This window comes from Mustelus asterias, chromosome 6 (genome assembly GCF_964213995.1).
Source record: "Mustelus asterias chromosome 6, sMusAst1.hap1.1, whole genome shotgun sequence".
Classification (NCBI taxonomy): domain Eukaryota; kingdom Metazoa; phylum Chordata; class Chondrichthyes; order Carcharhiniformes; family Triakidae; genus Mustelus; species Mustelus asterias.
This window is the reverse complement of record NC_135806.1, coordinates 48,310,724-48,331,774: the sequence shown is the minus strand read 5'-3', so window position 1 is coordinate 48,331,774 and position 21,051 is coordinate 48,310,724. Positions and strand designations below refer to the sequence as shown.

Below are 21,051 nucleotides of genomic sequence, written 5' to 3'. Positions count from 1 at the left end.
CTCGCCCACCCTGCTGCCAGGGAACCCAAAGGGGGGGGGTCACCATTGGCGAGACTGGAAGATTCTACTGGCAGGAATGGCTGGAAAATCCCACCCGGTGTTTCACTGAAAATCCATCAGAAATTATTTCCAGGTAACTACTGTGACCAATGCTCTGACAGATCAACAGCATCAAGACCTTTTCAACATTTATCTTTTTTATATTGTTCCATTACACCAAACTCTGAGAGACATCATTTGTCTTGTACTTTGTTGTGCTTGTATGTGTGAATGTGTGCATTGGGGTTTTTTTAAAATCATTACATTTTGGACCACAAATTGTATGTTGACCCATTTTGAAACTTGTTCTTAAAAAAACATTTTGTTTCATAATAAATCAATTATTCTGGGTTTGTTGAAAGAAGCCTGGTTGAACCCTCCTTTATTTCGAGTCAAACAGTCGTAACGGTAAACAATTAGCAATTTTAGTGAGCAATTTAAACAAACAAAGAACAAAGAACAAAGAACAGTACAACACAGGAAACAGGCCCTTCGGCCCTCCAAGCTTGTGCCTCTCATTGGTCCAACTAGACCATTCGTTTGTATCCCTCCATTCCCAGACTGCTCATGTGACTATCCAGGTAAGTCTTAAACGATGCCAGCGTGTCTGCCTCCATCACCCTACTTGGCAGCGCATTCCAGGCCCCCACCACTCTCTGTGTAAAGAACGTCCCTCTGATATCTGAGTTATACCTCGCCCCTCTTATCTTGAGCCCGTGACCCCTCGTGATCGTCACCTCTGTCCTGGGAAAAACCTTCCCACTGTTCACCCTATCTATACCCTTCATAATTTTGTACACCTCTATCAGGTCTCCCCTCATTCTCCGTCTTTCCAGGGAGAACAAGCCCAGTTTACCCAATCTCTCCTCATAGCTAAGACCCTCCATACCAGGCAACATCCTGGTAAACCTTCTCTGCACTCTCTCTAAAGCCTCCACGTCCTTCTGGTAGTGCGGCGACCAGAACTGGATGCAGAACTCCAAATGTGGCCTAACCAGCGTTCTATACAGCCGCATCATCAGACTCCAGCTTTTATACTCTATACCCCATCCTATAAAGGCAAGTATACCATATGCCTTCTTCACCACCTTCTCCACCTGTGCTGCCACCTTCAAGGATTTGTGGACTTGCACACCTAAGTCCCTCTGTGTTTCTATACTCTTGATGGCTCTGCCATCTATTGTATAACTCCCCCCTACATTAGTTCTTCCAAAATGCATCACTTCGCATTTATCTGGATTAAATTCCATCTGCCATTTCTCCGCCCAATTTTCCAGCCTATCTATATCCTGCTGTATTGTCCGACAATGTTCATCGCTATCCGCAAGTCCAGCCATCTTCGTGTCATCCGCAAACTTGCTGATAACACCTTCTTCCAAATCATTTATATATGTCACAAATAGCAGAGGTCCCAGTACAGAGCCCTGCGGAACACCACTGGTCACAGACGTCCAGCCGGAAAAAGACCCTTCGACTGCTACCCTCTGTCTCCTGTGGCCAAGCCGGTTCTCTACCCATCTAGCCACCTCTCCTTGTATCCCATGAGCCTTAACCTTCTTAACCAACCTGCCATGAAGGACTTTGTCAAATGCCTTACTGAAATCCATATAGACGACATCCACGGCCCTTCCTTCGTCAACCATTTTTGTCACTTCCTCAAAAAACTCCACCAAATTTGTAAGGCACGACCTCCCTCTTACAAAACCATGCTGTCTGTCACTAATGAGATTGTTCCGTTCTAAATGCGCATACATCCTATCTCTAAGAATCCTCTCCAACAACTTCCCGACCACGGACGTCAAGCTCACTGGCCTATAATTACCCGGTTTATCCCTGCTACCCTTCTTAAATAACGGTACCACATTTGCTATCCTCCAATCCTCAGGGACCTCACCTGTGTCCAATGAAGAGACAAAGATTTCCGTCAGAGGCCCAGCAACTACATCTCTTGTCTCCCTGAGCAGTCTAGGATAGATGCCATCAGGCTCTGGGGATTTGTCAGTTTTATTGTCACCTAAAAAACCTAACACTTCCTCCCTTGTAATGGAGATTCTCTCTAATGGGTCAACACCTTCCTCTGAGACACTCCCAGTCAACAAGTCCCTCTCCTTTGTGAATACTGATGCAAAGTATTCATTTAGGATCTCCCCTATTCCCTTGGGTTCTAAGCATAATTCCCCTCCTTTGTCCCTGAGAGGTCCGACCTTTTCCCTGACAACTCTTTTGTTCCTAACATATGAATAAAATGCCTTAGAATTCTCCTTAATCCTGCCTGCCAAGAACATCTCGTGACCTCTTTTTGCCCTTCTAACTCCCCGTTTGAGTTCTTTCCTACTCTCTCTGTATTCCTCCAGAGCTCCATCTGTTTTCAGTTGCCTGGACCTAACGTACGCCTCTCTTTTCTTTTTGATCAGATCCTCAATTTCCCTGGTTATCCACGGCTCTCGAATCCTACCTTTCCTATCCTTCCTTTTTACAGGCACATGTCTGTCCTGCAGCCTTAACTGTTCCTTAAAAGACTGCCACATGCCAGACGTGGAGTTACCCCCGAACATCCTCTCCCAATCAACAGCCACCAATTCCTGCCTAATCCGGCTATAGTTAGTCTTCCCCCAATTTAGCACCCTCCCCTTAGGACAACACTCGTCCTTGTCCATTACTATCCTAAATTTAACAGAGTTGTGGTCACTATTTGCCACATGTTCCCCTACCGAAACTTTGACGACCTGACCAGGCTCATTTCCCAGAACTAGATCCAGTATAGCCCCTCTCTAGTTGGGCTATCTACATACTATTCCAAATAACCTTCCAGTACACATTTTACAAATTCCTCCCTGTCCAGACCCCCAGCCCTAAGCACTTTGCAGTCTATACCAGGGAAATTGAAGTCTCCCACTACAACAACCCTATTTCTTTTGCACATATCTAGAATCTCCTGACATATCCGTTTCTCCACTTCCTGTGGGCTGTTGGGTGGCCTGTAGTATACCCCCATTTATACTATTGCTGCGACCCATGGAATGGTGAGGCTAGAGAATTCCTCCCATCGTGGTCATAGCACATTGTCATTGCAGAAATATGGCTGAAGGCAGAGGACAGCAAAGGGATGGAGTTCAGAGTTGTTTTTATGAAGATAGAACTATAAAGAGAGATAGAGGAATGGCTTTATTGATACAGAATGACATAGCAGCTGCAATAAAAGAGTGGATATATCAGCAAATGATAATTGGCATCAGACAATTAAAAATGGATTGTCTAATAGCAAGCATGCACAGTCATAAATGAGTAACAATTGTAAAATAGTATGTTTTGTTCAGTTGGTGAAATTAAATGATTTGATCAGGGGCAACCTGAGAACAAAAAACAAATTCACTGAAGCATTCAAGGATGGTTTCTTCACACAACATGTGAGGTAGGCTTCAAGAGCAAAGGCTCTGTTGGGTTTGATGCTCGGCAATCCATCAGGACTTGCTTGTAACCTGGAGGGTGATGGGCACCTGGGACCTAATGTTCATTCTGTTGATCATTTGATATTGTTATCAAAGCGAAGGCTGAAACATCAATATGGTAGCCTGGGATTTTGGAATACAAAATTTTGGAGTGATAAGAGACTTGGGCAATAGTAATTGGAAATCCATACAGAATAAAAATACTTAAATGCACTTAAGGCTATTATACAGGCAGAAGAAAGTACATTCTACTTAAAGAAACAAGAGCCAGATCACAATGATTTAAAGGAGGCTGGAAGGAACATTAAAAAAGCAAAAATAATTTAAATAATTAATGAAAATGAACAGAGAAGAGGACTGTGATCTCTATAAAAGAAAACTCAGCATAGCTAAAGAAATATTAGTAAATTAAAAAGGGAATTGGAAAGATGGAAAGACAAGTCAGGCAGGACAGCATGAGGTCTTGCAAATGCACAAATACAGAAAAGGTTGAAGAACAAATTGCTCCTTAAATTGTAAATTTGGTATAACTGTAACAGATGATCAGGATCTCACAGATATATTGAATACATTCTTGGCATAATTTTTTAAAGATGGATGACTATTGATAAATTTGAGTCATAGTAAATGGGGATAAGGCCCTGTATTTAAGGAAGGATTTGCTGGCCTTGTAAAAGGTCCAGAGGAGGTTCACAAGAATGATCCCTGGAATGAAGAGCTTGTCGTGTGAGGAACGGATGAGGACTCTGGGTCTGTACTCATTGGAGTTTAGAAGGATGAGGACGGTTCTTATTGAAACTTACAGGATACTGCGAGGCCTGGATAGAGTGGACGTGCAGAGGATGTTTCCACTAGTAGGAAAAGCTAGAACCAGAGGGCACAACCTCAGGCTAAAAGGACGATCCTTTAAAACAGAGATGAGGAGGAATTTCTTCAGCTAGAAAGTGGTGAATCTGTGGAATTCTTTGCCGCAGAAGGCTGTGGAGGCCAGGTCTTTGAGTGTCTTTAAGACAGAGATAGGTAGGTTCTTGATTAATAAGGGGATTGATCAGGGATTATGGGGAAAAGGCAGGAGAATGGAGATGAGGAAAATATCAGCCAAGATCGAATGGCGGAGCAGACTCAATGGGCCGGGTGGCCTAATTCTGCTCCTATGTCTTACGGTCTTATGGTCTTAAAAGCAGACACAGAAGCCAGTCAACTCTGTGTTATGTCAGGATTGAGGGGGTGAACCTATTCTTTGCTCATGGCACCCAATAGCTTATAATGATTCAACCATCCTTTTATAACCACCTAACTTTCTTTCCAATTGATTTCATTAGGAAAGAGCCACAAGTGAGGCATAAAATGCCTACCTTTTGTGCTACTGCCGAAGACTAATTTCACCTTTGACTATCAACAAGGCTTTTGGATCATGTGGAATGCAATTTTGAAGCCTGAAGTAATTAAAAGAGGAAGTTAGGAATGTTCTGATATTTCAGAGTTTCAGATGTAACGAAGAAGTACTTAAAGATTGGAGGATGCTCCAGTATTCAAAAAATAAATGAGGCACATAACTTTGGAGCCAGTTGGACTAACAACCAATGTGGGAAAATGCTAGCTATGCTATAAATTAATCCTTAAAGACTAGAAGTATCAAGTCTTCGGAAGTCAAGTCTTATAAACCTGTATTGATTGGATAAAGAAGCTAATGAATGAGAGTAAATATAGTTTGCTTAGAATTTCAAAATGCGTTTGGCAAGGTTGCTCATGCAAGATTGGTAAGGAAACAGGGAGGCTTGAGAAGCAATTGACAAATTATTAGTGAATTGAGAACTGGCTTGGCAACAGAAGGCAGAGGGTAGTGATGGCGAGAATAGGATTATTCTAACTGATTACAAGACCAAGCTCAAGTGGCAGGCAACAAATCAAAAGGAGACTGTTTATCTTCATAAAAAGTTAGATTGGTTATATAGATGGACTGAGATGTGACAGACAGGTGTGGCGATAAGTTCAGGAAATGCATTGTAGGACAAACTCACAGAGAATGTCATTACATTGTGTTTAAAAAGGAACTTTTATTTATTCTTTCACAAGGTGTGAGTGTTGTTGTCTTGGTCATCATTATTGCCCATCCCTAATTGCCCTTGAGAGTGCATTCGTGAGCTGCCTTCTAAAACCGCTGTAGTCAATGTGACGTAGGTACAAGTACATTCCTGTTAAGGAAGGTGTTCCCAGATTTTGACCCAGCAATAGTAATAGATGGTGTATGGCTTGGAGGGAAACTTGCATGTGCTGGTGTTTCTACTGCCCTTGTCTTTCTTGGTGGTAGAGGTTATGGGTTAGAAGGTGCTGCTCCAGAAGCCTTGGTGAGTTGCTGAAGCGTCTTATAGGTGCTACATACTGCTGCCACTGTGTGCCAGTGGCGGAGGGAGTGGATGTTTAAGGTGGTGGATGGAGTACCAATTAAGCGGGCTGCTTTGTCTTGGATGGTGTCAAGCTTTTTAACCACTGTCAGAGACGCATTAGTTCAGTATTCCAACAAATTCTTGACTTGATATATGACCCACTGAGGTGTATGTCTCTGAGCTGGTGGAGGGCGCAGATGAATGCTGTGACAGCTTTACAGGTGTGAAATGATCCTTTTCTTCTTCTAAGGTGGCCTGGTGGCTGAGGTTGACTTCAGGTGTTGGAATCAGCTTCCCCCTCTTCCTGCTGTTACCTGCAATGCAGAGAAAAGAGACTGAGTGACTGCCTAGGCTGGTTCAATCATAGCCCTTGTCAATAACCTTGATTTTCCAAGGTTTCTGGAACTAGGCATGCGTTCTGTTGATGCTTGGGGGAGGCTAACCTTGCTGTTGACACAAGTATGATTATGATTCCCCCTGCCAGTTCAGCAGCCTACTGCTTGAATTGAGTGAGTGGCCTGAGCTCAGGCATCTCCCCTCTTGTCTTCTCTCTTACCATGGTGGACAGACTTCTGCATAAAGACACATAGAAAGAATGTGAGCATGTATGATGAAAGAGCAGGTCATGGGCTGCTGATTCTGTGGTTATGAACTGACCTTGAGACTCCCCAAAGCCTGACCACCATGGCACAACTGAGGAATAGGAAGGAATACTTCACTTATCTCAATGAATGAGGCTCCAACACCACTCAGGAAGCTGGACACCATCTCAGACAAAGCAGCTCGTTGATTGACACCCCATCCAGTTCCCTCAACATTCACTCGCTCCACTGCTGACGTACAGTGGCAGCATTGTGTACCATGTACAAGATATACAGCAGCAACTTATCAAGGCTCCTTCATTAGCATTTTCTAACCCCACAGGCTCTACGAGATAGAAGGACAAGGCCAGCAAATGCCAGGGAGCAGCACCAACTGTGGATAAAAATCCTGCAGTTGCCTCACTAACAGCACAGTACATGGGCTGTAGCAGTTCAACAAGGCAGCTACATTGCTGTTGCCCTTCCCCAAATACCCTATTTGGGGATGGGCAACAGCAATGCTGGTCTTGCTAGTGATGCCCACATCCCATGACAGAAACACAACATAAAAGCTACACTTACACTAACCAAGCAGATAAGATCATTTATTCATTTCCTGCACGACACAACGTTCCTCCTCTGGACCCAAGTAACATTGACCACCCTCGTGACCTACTCCCAGGCCAGTGCAATCAGTCAGGTGGGTCTCCTTGTGCATTTCTCGGACACAGGGGGTGAAATTTCCCAAAAATATTCCAAGTGCTGAATTTGTGTAAAAACTTGAGTAAATCCCACTGATTTTTTCAAAATGAATCTCCCACACTCTGTGTGCTGCAGAGTGCCCTAGTGTGAATCCGCTGAAAAGTGGTGAGTGGGGCCTATTCCCACTGAAGAGGCTGACAGCATAGCACTGAGTGGGCCACTGTGCATGTGCCAATCTGTCAGTGCCGGGATCAGCGCATGCGCAGTAGGCCACACTACTAGCTCCCGATCACTGGCCAGCTCGATCGCTGGCCAGCCCCGTGACCCCACATCGCTGACTGTGCGACCCCCCCTACTCCCCCAATCGCTGGCATCTGGGATGTGTCTGGGCCAGCCCCAAAACCCCCCCTCGCAGTCCCGCCCCCCCCTCCCCACAAGCAGGCCGATCCTGCCCCCCCACTCCAATGGCCAGACCTCAGCAGCCCTTCCCTCCCTCTGTCACCGATCCCGATTGCAGAGTGGCGGTGGGTCCCCCCCCCACCCCCACCAATTCCTCCACAGGCCAGCCCATTTGGCCCTACCCTCTTAGCATTGCCCATTTGCCCCTTCGGCAATACCAGGGGGCCAGGCTGGCAATGCCCAGGAGGCACCTCCCTTATCTCTGACCATCTGGGGGGGGCTTCCATAACTTCCCTTCACTCCAGCAGGGTCAGGCCACCAGCTCCTCGTTAGTGGGGAGCTGTTATAAACCCCGCTGGAGTGAAACACTCCTGGTGGGAAGAGGCTAGAGGGCCCGGAGATTCCAGTCCCTGGCCTGCTAATGACATTAAAATTAAATTTTAACCATTCAAATCAGCTCCACACCAATTTCTGGTGCCGAGATGATAACAGTGGAAATCCGGCAGCCAGAGACACATGGAAGCCCACTACACTGCATCCGCCTCTGTATCCTGGCCCACTGTACTGCTGTAGAATCAGCAGGATATTTCGCCTTTCTTCACCCGCCTGGAGGAAATCCCTAAACTTAATTCCTGTCTGGAACTAAGGGCAAACCTTTCCCGTCCCGCCCGCCACAGGAATCATATCGGGCGGGACAGAACCATGCAAATGTCAATGGACCTTGGGTGACATTTTCTGGTCTTGGGCTGAGCACGGCCGGAAAATCCTACCCTAAGTGCCAGAACCAGGGCAAGGGTCAGGATGGGTGCGTAGGGAAGGCCTAGGGGTCACGGGGGGTGCTCTTGGGGTCTCAGCGTGGCAGATCGTAGAGGAAAGAGGGAGATTCAAGATCACCAGACCCTGAGGGGTGGCCATCCCCAGTCAGAAGTGAGTTTTTAATGGATGTATCACCCCTCCACACCCCGCCTCTCCACCTCACTGACCATCAGACAACTGCCTGCAGTGCCTCTTCCAGCCAGTGCAGCGTTCTTCCTGGAATAACTGGAGGACTGCCAGCCAATCAGATTGGTTGGCAGCTCTTCAAAGCAGGACCCACTCCCGGTTTTGGGCGGAAGTCTTGCCTTCTGCCAATTCGCATGAAATGGCATCGGGCCTACCCTTCGACTCCTCCTGAAAATGTAGACCCTGGTTCAGGCGGTTATTGGCAGTAAGATTTCCACCAACTGACCTCTGCTGCCCTGCAGATTAAAGATCAGGGACAAAAACAGAATATGCTGGAAAATCTCAGCAGTCTGAGAGCATCTGTGGAGAGAGAATAGATGTGGAGATGCCGGCATTGGGCTGGGGTAAACGCAGTAAGAGTTTTAACAACACCAGGTTAAAGTCCAACAGGTTTATTTGGTAGCAAATGCCATTAGCTTTCGAAGGAGCAGCGCTCCGAAAGCTAATGGCATTTGCTACCAAATAAACCTGTTGGACTTTAAGCTGGTGTTGTTAAAACTCTTACTGAGAGAGAATGGAGCCAACGTTTCGGGTCTAGATGACCCTTCATCAGAGCTCCATCATCTAGAGTCATCAAGGCTCGAAGCGTTGTTTCTATTCTTTCTCCACAGATGCTGTCAGACCTGCTGAGATTTTCCAACATTTTCTGTTTTTGCTTCAGATTTTAGAATCTGTGATATTTTGTTTTTATCTTAAAGATCAGGGAGTTGAGCTCCCAACGGTACCCTGGCAGAGCTGGAGCATCGGCCATGAATGTGCATTATAAATTGTTTTTTTCTCTGCGTGAAGCTTTCCCATTAACGTTGTTAAAGAATCGATGCCAGTGGAGTAAAGAATCCTTGTTTTATTACCTCTGTGCAGTCCGTGTGCTCAAATCTGGCATAATATCTGTACAACTTATCTATCTTTTTCAGAGACAAAGATAACTGAGGTAAAGGTGAATAAATGCTCCTCTCGTAGAGTACAGGTTGCTCTCCTGAGGCTAATGTGAGGACACATTGTTGGGGTAGAGGAATGGGAGAGCTTACTGAGCATTTGATCTAAACCTGATGTTGCCACTGGGTCTCTTGATGGGTACAAAACTGACGTGATGCAAACACACACAAACAGAGCTTTTGCCCTCCCATTTATTTTCTCACTGTCATCACGAGCAGTTGCTATGTTCTGCACCATAAGCTCAGCACCAAAGTAGGTACACAGAAACGATTGTATTCATTTATTTTTATTTATACCTGTCAACCCGGTGATATACAATGTAACTGGTCCCTAATGATGGTCTGGCAAGAAAGATGTGTCTGCATTCCTTGTTATTGTCATGGTGGACTATGCAATCAATCTTTCGAGAAAAAAAAATGAGGATATGCTTCCTAGTATTTGCTGATCAGTGGCAGAAGATTGTGTCCAATCCCCATCAGTCCAGGGAATAGAGTTTATCTATATTCCCAAGTGCTCTTGTGAGAGCCTGTTCAATCAGTGGCAGTCTGGTGGCAGTATAGCTGATTCTCGACAGTCAATAAAGGTATGGCCTTCAGACTTCACAAGGACACATGGATGTACTTCTCAATTGCCTGCTCAAGTGAATAAAATTATTTGAATAAAATTAATTTTTTGTCAAAAGCTAGGATTGGAGAACTGTAAATTTACAAAATCGCGATTAGAATTAATTAAAAGGCAAAAGAAAAGCTTAATCATGTAGAAACTAGCATATTAATGGGGGGGGGGGGGTGGCATAGCATAAAAGCTGTGATGTGATTATGAAGCGCATCACGTAATTCCTGTCATGTGCTCCCTTGATGGTTCATTTGAGTGACAGCACATCTATGGTTACAAACCATTTGAGCAATTCGCAAGGTAAGCTTTTCATTTAAAGCGACTCAGTAAGGCACAAAACATTTCAGCTTCAAGTCTGAAGCGGTGAGCTGCTGCGGCTTCATACACAAGGAAGGTGAGGTTGAGCAGAAAATCGATTTTCGTAAATGAGCTCCAAAGTGGATGTTGCATTGCTGACCTGTCCAACTTTCAGGAAAATGTCCAAGGTGAGAAAATGAAAGCCGCAGCTGAATACACTGCAATGTCTCAGTTACGGTCAGTGTCCTGAAATCTGCCTGATAATACCTTAGCAGTGCAAATAGGTGGATCCACTAGGAGTGGATTCCTGGGGTGGGTCACAGTATTCAATTAGAAGTAGTTCAATAAAATAATAGGCCTTGAACTAAGATGACTAATATATCTTGAGATTATGATGATGTGAGAGGTTAGAATTATTTTTCACACCACAAGAGCATTTGGAATGCTGTTTCAGGAGTGACTATTGATTCTATCACTTTTAACACTTCATCCAGCTCTTATACTTTCTTCCAATGAAGGCAGTAACTTCTCGAATTTTTCTTTTTAATTGGCTAGTCTAACTCTGTAAAATATTGGTACCCGGACACTAGCTTATACACTTAAGTTGTCAAGGTTCTATATGTTGAAGTGGATACAAAACTCACTCAAAGATATTTTTTGAAGAAATAGAAGAAACATTTCTAACAAAGGCAAAATACTGCAAATTCCAGAACTCTGCAAATAAAACAGAAAATGCTGGGAAAACACAGCAGGTCAGGGAGCATCTGTGGAGAGAGAAAAACACTGTGAAAGCTTTGGGTCAATAATCATTTTAGTGAATAAATACACCATTGGGATCAATGGTCATCAACTGGAAACATTGGGTGGACATTTATTCTCCCATTGTGAATCCTGACGTCAAATCTGGAGGCTCTGGGCAGGAAAAGCTGGTCTGTCAGGATTACGCAGCAGCCCCAGATATAGGCCAAATTTCTCATGTCTCACCCGCCACAAGAATCATAGAGGGCGAGACAGAAAATTCGGTGGACCATTTAAAGGGCCGTTGAGCTCGGGTGGGAATTTCTGGCCTTGACAGCGCAGCCGGAAAACCTCACGCATAAAACATACCTTGACCTTGCCTGCAACACTTTTCTTTGAAGTTGGCCCATTGTTCAGCCACCATCTTTTCTGCCAACATTTGACTCGACTCAGATGTATTCTCATCCCATCGAATTTGCCTTTTCCCCAATTAACTATCCCAGCTTTGGATTGTTCATTGAGCTTTACTATAGCCAAACTAAGTCTTATGATACAATGGTCACTATCCCCGAAATGTTCTCCCACTGATATTTGATACTCTTAGGCCAGCTCATTTCCCAGAACCAGGTCGAACACCTCCTGCTCTTTTGTTCAGCCAGAAAAATAATGCTGCGGAAAATTATATTGAATACATTGAGCCGAGGAACATTACCTTACCCTCAGCAGTCCTCTCTGCCACTGATCCTAGGTGATTCACCTTAACCTTAGCCTTCAGCAGGCAAATGTCTTAGAACAGACAACGACTGACCTCACACTTTAGCGATACCTCCCTGCAAGTTCTCCTCCAGGCTGTCTGGGAATGGCAGGAGGTGCTATTCCCTGACAATGACATCAAGAGACCCTCCTGCCTGCTTAGGAAGCCTAGATGGAGATTACAGCAGGATTTAGCAACCAAGGGAGCCACAGTGACTCAGCTGGCTCCAATGCAGGAAAAGAGTTTAATGACCTACTCCACGCCACCAGGATGGACAGAAGGATGACATTATATCAAAGTGGTTCTTATGGCCTCAACAAGCAATGTGTCTAAGTGAGGGGAGGGAGTAGGTAGAATGCAACGTAGCTCTAAACGGCAGACACATAATGAAGCCTAAAAGTATGTGGGCCAGAACTTGCAGGCTTATACATTCATCATTGTACAAGTGACATGACAGTATGATTGTGAACCCCTCACACAGCCAGCTTCATTATCTGTCAGTGGGATGCATGCCGATTACATGGTTAGATGTCCCTTGAATGAAACTCATTTTCTCCTGCCCGCTGCAGTAAAAAGTGGAGGAGTGCCCATCACAAGGATTATCCTGGCTGCAGAGGAGGAGACAGTGGAGTTGTGCAGAGAGCAGGGTGTCTGGGCAAGCAGGGATGGCAAGGCAAGAATGCAAAGAGAAGTGAGTGAGGAAGTCTTGAACTTCGTGCTGACCACTGGGCAGAAAAAGAGTGAACACAGTAAGAGTTTTAACAACACCAGGTTAAAGTCCAACAGGTTTATTTGGTAGCAAATACCATTAGCTTTCGGAGCACTGCTCCTTCGTCAGATGGAGTGGAAATCTGCTCTCAAACAGGGCACAGAGACACCTGCTTCTAAGGTGTCTCTGTGCCCTGTTTGAGAGCAGATTTCCACTCCATCTGACGAAGGAGCAGCGCTCCGAAAGCTAATGGTATTTGCTATCAAATAAACCTGTTGGACTTTAACCTGGTGTTGTTAAAACTCTTACTGTGTTCACCCCAGTCCAACGCCGGCATCTCCACATCAGAAAAGGAGTCACAGAGGACTGGCAAGATGGATTTGAATAACATGAACCGATGCGTTTTGTTCTCAATTCAAACTTTCCCATTCTAGAGGGGCGGTCTTCCCCATTATCCATGACTCTGCAGTTCACCTCTGTAGAGGAGGGGCTCAAAGCCTTAGAGGGTGGATTATCACATCTTTCTCCTGCATCCACCACCAGTGCAGGTACAGTCACCTCGGTGAGTATACAATTGCAGTTAAAATTAGGCTCACTATCTGGTGAACACATCACAGACTCACCAGAACAACTGATGGAGGTGTGATAGCCAAGTTTTTCTGACAGTCAAGGCTGTTGGAGGCTCGGCCTTTGCTGAGTCCCAGGCTGATGATGTAAGTTTTTACAAAGGAGAACGACCAAGTGTTTCGCATTGTAAACATTACCAGGCCCATAGAGACAATCATACAACTGGAAGCATTTGCAACCATTAATATTTTGTCTGAGGAAGATTGGAAAGCACACATTGAGGGCTGAAATTGATAGTGGGGAGAGCGTCAGTATGTTTCCCCTCAGGATTTTGAAAGATATGTATTTCCAACATTGGAAAGCAATAGCACAACCAACTGCAGCTACATTAACTGCACATAATGGATTGGTATATTAACACTGAAATGAAGCATTAATTGGTACGTCCGTCACAGCTCTTTTACCTTGTTGAAAGCCCCACAATAGCAGGCCTACCAGCTCCTTAAGCTCATTGCTATTCATGGGATCAGAGATACCAGGAGGGATATCAGATATAGGAATATAGGAAGTTGGAGCAGGAGTAGGCCATTCAGCCCCTTCAGCCTGCTCCACCATTCAACATATCATGGCTGATCATTTACCTCTCATGCCATTTTTCCCACTATCATCTTATCCCTTGATATCAGTAGTGTCCAGAAATCTATTGATTTCTGTCTTGAACATGCTATTGACTGAGCCTCAACAGCCCTCTCGGGGAGAGAATATCAACAATTCGCCACCCTCTGAGTGAAGAAATTCCTCCTCATTTCAGTCTGAAATGGCTGCTATTATGGTTGTTATTAATAACAACCCCATTGAATCAGTCCTCAATTTGAAATTTGAATACCCAGGCCATTTTGATATGATAGTCCGTTTTAACGGGAATGCAGTCTCACACTCACAAGAGGATACAATTCCATCAATAGACCCTCCAAGAAAATGCAGCATTTATATCCCAGACAAATTAAAAGACAATCCGGACAAAATGGAGCAGGATGTAAAGTATTACAGGACACAGAATGGTGTTATTTGATTATGTGCATGGTAAAGGTGAAAGGTGGAAGAAACAATTAGGATATATCTGGACACCAGCATTGAAAAGATGTCCTTACAAGGTTGCAACGTAAGAGAATTTTTGTCCAAAGTTCACCCGTGCAAAATTTGGATGCTGAAAACAGTTACTGGTCTGTTCATCTGACGGAAGGCTCACACAAGTGGACCACATTTTGGACACTATTCAGAAGGTGCTGTTTTCAAAGATTGCCTTTTGGATTATCAGTCAGTCAGGGCTTATCCCAACAGCATACAGACAGTATACAGACCGAATCACTGGAGAGGTTCCAGGGTGTATTTGCATAGCCAATGATATTGCTATAGTTGGCAAGATGAAGAGAGAACACAATCTCAATTTACACATCTTAATGGAGGCAGGATGTTGTGAAGGCCTTGTCTTCAATAGTCAAAAATGCAAGGTGAATGTGTGTCATGTTAACTTTTACAATTCTATATTTTCAAGCAACATTATTTGTCCGGATTCAAGCAAATTGGAGGACACACATTTCATGACTTAATAGAGTTGTTAACATTTAAAATATGTTCCACACAGAGAATAAATTGATATTAGGGACTTGATGGTATTGTAAAATGCAGAGACATGGAAAAATCTATTATCTTTCCACTTGTAATATAGGCTAAGGGAATTTAATATTGGAACTATCACTTTCTGGTGTGTTTGTTTTTGCTACATTTGAACTCTGGCATGGTCTGTCTCATATAATACCATCCTTTCAAACTACACAATGTGCAGCTGCAAAATATTTTACATACATTGTATTGAATAGGCAGAGCTAGTGGGATGGCCTCATAGTCTGATATGAATAAGAAGAGTAAATGTGACTTGGGGTTACAAATGCACAATTACTTTTGCAAAGGATCTCGCCATCAAATACTTGGCTCAAAACTCCATCAAATTTATTTTTCATGTGACACCAGAAATATCTTCTCTTCACTTTCTAAATGTTTTGCCAAACTTGGCTTCATTGGGTGATTTTCTGTTTGCGTGTTGCTCCAAACATGCATTGTATTCATTCTTGGCCTAATGTGAAAAGCAAACCATATTTATCATAATTATGCAGTCAATGTCAATATATGCCTGTAACATATGAAGTAATTTCACAATCTAATGATCTAGTAGCAACTCAAATGTAAATGTACATTGCTTTCCACAGTAGCATGCTAAATTGGCACAGTATACATTTTGTCTTGGTTTCAGGTTCTTGAGTGTTACTTTAGGGTTTGTCTGTTACCCTAAAAATGTTACCATAGACTATTATTCACAAAAACCATCCTTGTTTATTTTCAGATCTATATACATCACAATACCCCGCATAAAATTGTAGTTCTGATTCCCATCAGATCTCAATCTCTTAATCACTAAACACTACATCACAGTTACATCATTGGTTACATCAGTGTCAGGTACTCCTGCTGTTAACCCTTTACTCTACATCCCCATCCATCTCCCCCCTGCCCCCCCCCAAAGTCTTTATCCCAACTACAAACATCCTCCTACATCTCCCTGCAAAGTCTCAGGGTGCGATCTTACAGCCGTTCATGTCACGCTCCCGCTGCAGTGAGGTCAGAGATTTTTTAAAATTCATTCGCGGGACATGATGTCGTTGGCTGACCAAAAATTCTTCCTAGTGATGTAATTTATTGCCCACCCCTAGTTGCTCTTGTTCAGAGGGCAGTTGAGAGTCAACCACATTGCTGTGGCTCTGGAGTCACATGTTGGCCAGACCAGGTAAGGACAGCAGATTTCCTTCCCTAAAGGATGTTACTGAACCAGATGGGTTTTTGCAACAATCAACAATGGTTTCATGATCATCAGTAGATTCTTAATTCCAGAATCTTTTTACTTAATTCAAATTCCACCATCTGCTGTGACGGGATTCCAACCCAGGTCCCCAAAGCCTTAGCTGAATCTCTGGATTAATAGTCCAGATATAATAACCATTAGGCCAGCCAAATCTTTGTTCACTGCAGCGGGATGGGAAAATCCTGCTGGCGTGAATGGTGATAAGATTTGGCTTTCAGACTTCACAGGGTTAGTTGCTGTGCTGCCTTGACCAATCTCCCTGATATGCTCCTGATTTTCTTTTGAGGTTAAGGATAAACTTCATTCTCTCACCATTCGATAGGAATGTCTTCCACCTGGGTAGTTTCACTTGTTTCTGGTACCTTGTCTCCATCAGGATCTAAATAGTACATACAAGCTTCCATTGGTTTTCTTCCCAATGATATCAAGGGCTCTTAGTTTCTTTCTGATATTTCCCTGATCCATTTCATTCTAAAAGATCCTGGTTGCAGAGATCATTTGACTATGAAAACTTCTTTCTTTTGATCTCACATCCACACTCTCTCCCAAGGCTACAGCACTTTCAAGTCTTGCGCTCTGTGCCTGAAGTTGGAATTATGAGCTCGATGTATCTTCATTGCTCTTCACAGTTCCTAACACTCTCATGATCATCTGAAGCAATGTTAAAATGTAATGTTTGTTGTGGAGCCTGAAGTTGTGCTTGCAGCCATCTTCCCATCAATAATTCTGATGGCGAGAACACATTTTTTAATGGTGGGCCTCTGTAGTTGAGAAGGGTTAATATCTTTGTTCTTTTTCCTCAATTCCTTGATTGTTTGAACTCTTCTTTCTTCTGCCCTATTCAGCTAAGGATGTCTCGGTGAGCTGGCCACATACATGAATCTGTATTCTCGCACAAAGTTATAGATCAGTTTGTTGACCAAGGATCCAAGTTCCATTATCTGACACCACAACATCCAGGATGCCATGTGTCCCAAAAATTCTTCTCAGTGATGTAATGACTGCAGTCTACTCACTTCAAACCATCTGGAGTAGTAGTCAAAAATGATGATGAAAACTTTGAACATAAGAACATAACAGCATAAGAACTAGGAGCAGGCATAGTCAATTTAGCCCCTCAAACCTGCTCTGCCATTTAATATGATCATGGCTGATCTCATCTTGGCCTCAATTCCACTTTCCTGCCCATTCACCATCGTCTTTCAAAATCTGTTCACATCATCCTTAACTTTACTCAATGTCCCGACATCTACCACATTCTGGGGTAGTGAATTCTGCAGACTCACAACCATTTGAGAAAAGTAATTTGCCTTTAAACTCAAATGAATCGATTCCCAGGTGCTGCCATGGCCTCAGAGGAAAGGGGGAGGATGCCAGTCATTTGTTCTGCTGCTGGCTACTCACTGCACATGTGATTAGTGATTAACTCTTCAATGGAGTGACTGATACCTAACCACCAAAGCGACTGGTGGGCTGCGGCTCACCATTTTGTTACTCCAAGTGACATTCATGGACTTTTTTGAAGAATGTCGAATCATTTTTGGGATGATGAACTTGCTGTTGAAAACTAAGAACTTATCGATGGTGTTGAGATGTTTATTTTGCTCAAAATTTTGGGAATGTACTCTCACCATCTGTTCTGGAAACACTCTTTTATTTTCATGCACTCATCATCCTGCTGTTCTGCTGGCTTAACCTCTTGTAGTCTTTTCTCAGTGGCTGTTAAGTGCCGGCTCCAATTGAGGGTTGAGAATTTGGTGGCCAGCCAAATCTCCGCTCACTGCAGCGGAATTGGAAATATATATAAATGATGTGGAGGAAAATATAACTGGATTGATTAGTAAGTTTGCGGACGACACAAAGGTTGGTGGATTTGTGTATAGCGATGAGGACCATCAGAGGATACAGCAGGATATAGATCAGTTGGAAACTTGGGCAGAGAGATGGCAGATGGAGTTTAATCGGACAAATGTGAGGTAATGCATTTTGGAAGGTATAATACAGATAGGAAATATACAATAAATGGCAGAACCCTTCAGAGTATTGATAGGCAAAGGGATCTGGGTGTACAGGCACACAGGTCACTGAAAGTGGCAATGCAGGTGGAGAAGGTAGTCAAGAAGGCATATAGCATGCTTGCCTTTATCGGCCGGAGCACTGAGTTTAAAAATTGGCAAGTCATGTTGCAGCTTTATAGAATCTTAGTGAGGGTGCACTTGGAATATAGTGTTCAGTTCTGGTCGCCACACTACCAGAACGATGTGGAGGCTTTGGAGAGGTACAGAAAAGATTTACCAGGATGTTGCCTGGTATGGAGGGCATTAGCTATGAGGAGAGGTTGGAGAAACTTGGTTTTGTTCTCACTGGAACGACGGAGGTTGAGGGGTGACCTGATAGAAGTCTACAAGATTATGAGGGGCATGGACAGAGTGAGTCAGAAGCTTTTCCCCAGAGTGGAAGAATCAATTACTAGGGGGCACAGGTTTAAGGTGTGAGGGGCAAGGTTTAAAGATGTACAAGGCAGATTTTTACACAGAGAGTAGTGGGTGCCTGGAACTCATTGCCGGGGGAGGTAGTGGAAGCAGATACGGTAGTGAGTTTTAAGGGATGTCTTGACAAATACATGAATAGGATGGGAATAGAGGGATATGGTCCCCGGAAGGGTAGGGGGTTTTAGTTAAGTCGGGCAGCATGCTCGGTGCAGGCTTGCAGGGCAGAAGGGTCTGTTCCTGTGCTGTAATTTTCTTTGTTCTTTGTAAGATTCCGGTAAATGGATTTTTGAAGTGGTCATGATTATAATGTAGAAAACATGGCAACAAATTTATATGCACAGCCAGCAATGTGATGGCTAAATATTGACCATTAAGTAAGAAAGAACTCCCTCTCTTCAGTAATGCACGATGCGATTTTTTTTACATCTACCAAAGAAAGTAAACGGGACCTCGGTTCCACTTTTCGTCTGAAAGACAACCCCTCTGACAATGCAGCAATCCTTCAGTGCTGTACAGGAGGGTCAACCTAGAATTTTGTGCCAAGCTACTGGAGCGGGGCTGGTGGAGTTAAAAATAATCATAACACCATGCTTGGTTGTCTCAGATTGATCATGTCATCTTGACTGGGGCTTTGAGGGTTTGCGGTCTCCCTCAGGAACTCTGGTGTGACTCACAGGTCTGTAGATGAGACACAGAGGTGACCAAATTTAGCGCAGACAAATTCAGATATCTGTATCGCGGGATAGTTGCCAAATTTTTATTTCATTTTTCCAATGTAGAATCAACACAATGGGCCTGATTTTACCATTTTGAGTCTAAGTGCCGAATCTGGGCGTCAAATAGATCCGAGCCTGGAATCCTCTTTCTAGCGCGCCCATACGTGTTTTGCCAGCTTGAGTCCAAACCGCGCAGTGGGCGGGGCTTAGCGCTGCCGGAACGATCGGAGCCCTGAACTGCGCATGCGCAGTTCGAAAAAAAATCTGAAGTAGCGCACCCGGGCAGGGAGAAAAAAGCAGAGAGAATGGCTCTCTGACCCAGATCATCTGTTGGGGGGGGGGCGGTGTGGGGGGGGGAGGGAGTGTGTGGGGGTGGGGGGGAGGAGGAGAGAAGGCATGATGGATCATCCTCTTGGGGGTGGGGTGGGTAGGAGGAGGAGAGGAGGTGTGACGGATCATCCTCTGGCGGGGAGGTGGGAGGATGGGGGGATATATGGCAGTGTGTGACGAGAAACTGTGTTATTTTTCTTGATGAAGAGCTTCAATGAATACTTCTAACTTCTCTTGAATCTCACGAACCCTTTTGAGGTCCTCTGCTAGTTGAACTCGCCTTCCTGTCAACAGTTGAATTATTTTAGCATTGTCATCAGCAAAACCCTCCAACACTTCTTTCACATTCTTTTCGAGGCGTTTCACTTCAGTATTTGTTAACTGTTGTCGGAGTGTGCTTGCTGTAATAGCTAGCATTCGCTGAATGCGCCAGAACAGGATAACGTTATTGCATTCAAGCTCAGAATCTACAAAACGCCTTTGGTAATAGTGGAAACCTCTTCTGCAAAGATTACAATGGTTCAGCGATTCCATTAGGAAGTGTTTTTGGTAAACCTGGTGCCAAGTATCTTTAATCAGAATGGTGTCCACATCTACATCTTTGGCCTCCAGGTTTTTACGAACTGTTGTAACTTCATTGTTAGCAAGATAAGCTGTATGTTCCTCAGTGACCTTTAGCAGCCGTTCCAGTTCGGTTTTGGTTTCATTTCGAACATGCTGTTCTGGATCCGTGATTTCCAGTAGAACCACCTTTCTTGCCAATCTGGCCCCACCATATCATGAATTACAGATTCAGTATCTCGAAGACGGGTTTGCAAGGTTTCTTCCAGGAAGTGGATAGCTGCATCCCACTGCTGTTTGTCAGATATGGAACGATCTTCTAAAGCATTGTGCTGGATGACTCGCAGACTGTCTTCAGCCTGCCCATCCCATCTGTGACGTTTTATACTTTCATCTTTAACAGCATGTTTTAGTTTGTCAAAGATATCATCATGGTCCTTCCCTTTGTGTTCTGACATAAATCGAGCAAATTCATCCTCCAAGGTTCCCCAAGCAACCTCTACTGCTTTGTGAGGCAACTGTTTGTCAGTCCACTGCTTGAACTTGATGCCCACTGTGGTATTGAATGTGCCTGAATTCACAGACTGGGCAGCAGGAAGGTCAATATTCTTTAAAAGATCGTTCCATATCTGACAAACAGCAGTGGGATGCAGCTATCCACTTCCTGGAAGAAACCTTGCAAACCCGTCTTCGAGATACTGAATCTGTAATTCGTGATATGGTGGGGCCAGATTGGCAAGAAAGGTGGTTCGACTGGAAATCACGGTCTCCAGAACAGCATGTTCGAAATGAAACCAAAACCGAACTGGAACGGCTGCTAAACATCACTGAGGAACATACAGCTTATCTTGCTAACGGAA

The 21,051-nt window shown here is 44.1% G+C and overlaps 1 pseudogene; it reads right to left on the bottom strand.

Annotated features, from left to right (window-relative positions):
• Positions 1–19,819: 19,819 nt before the first annotated feature.
• On the bottom strand, positions 19,820–20,766 carry LOC144495291 (dynamin-like GTPase OPA1, mitochondrial pseudogene; annotated as a pseudogene).
• Positions 20,767–21,051: the final 285 nt, after the last annotated feature.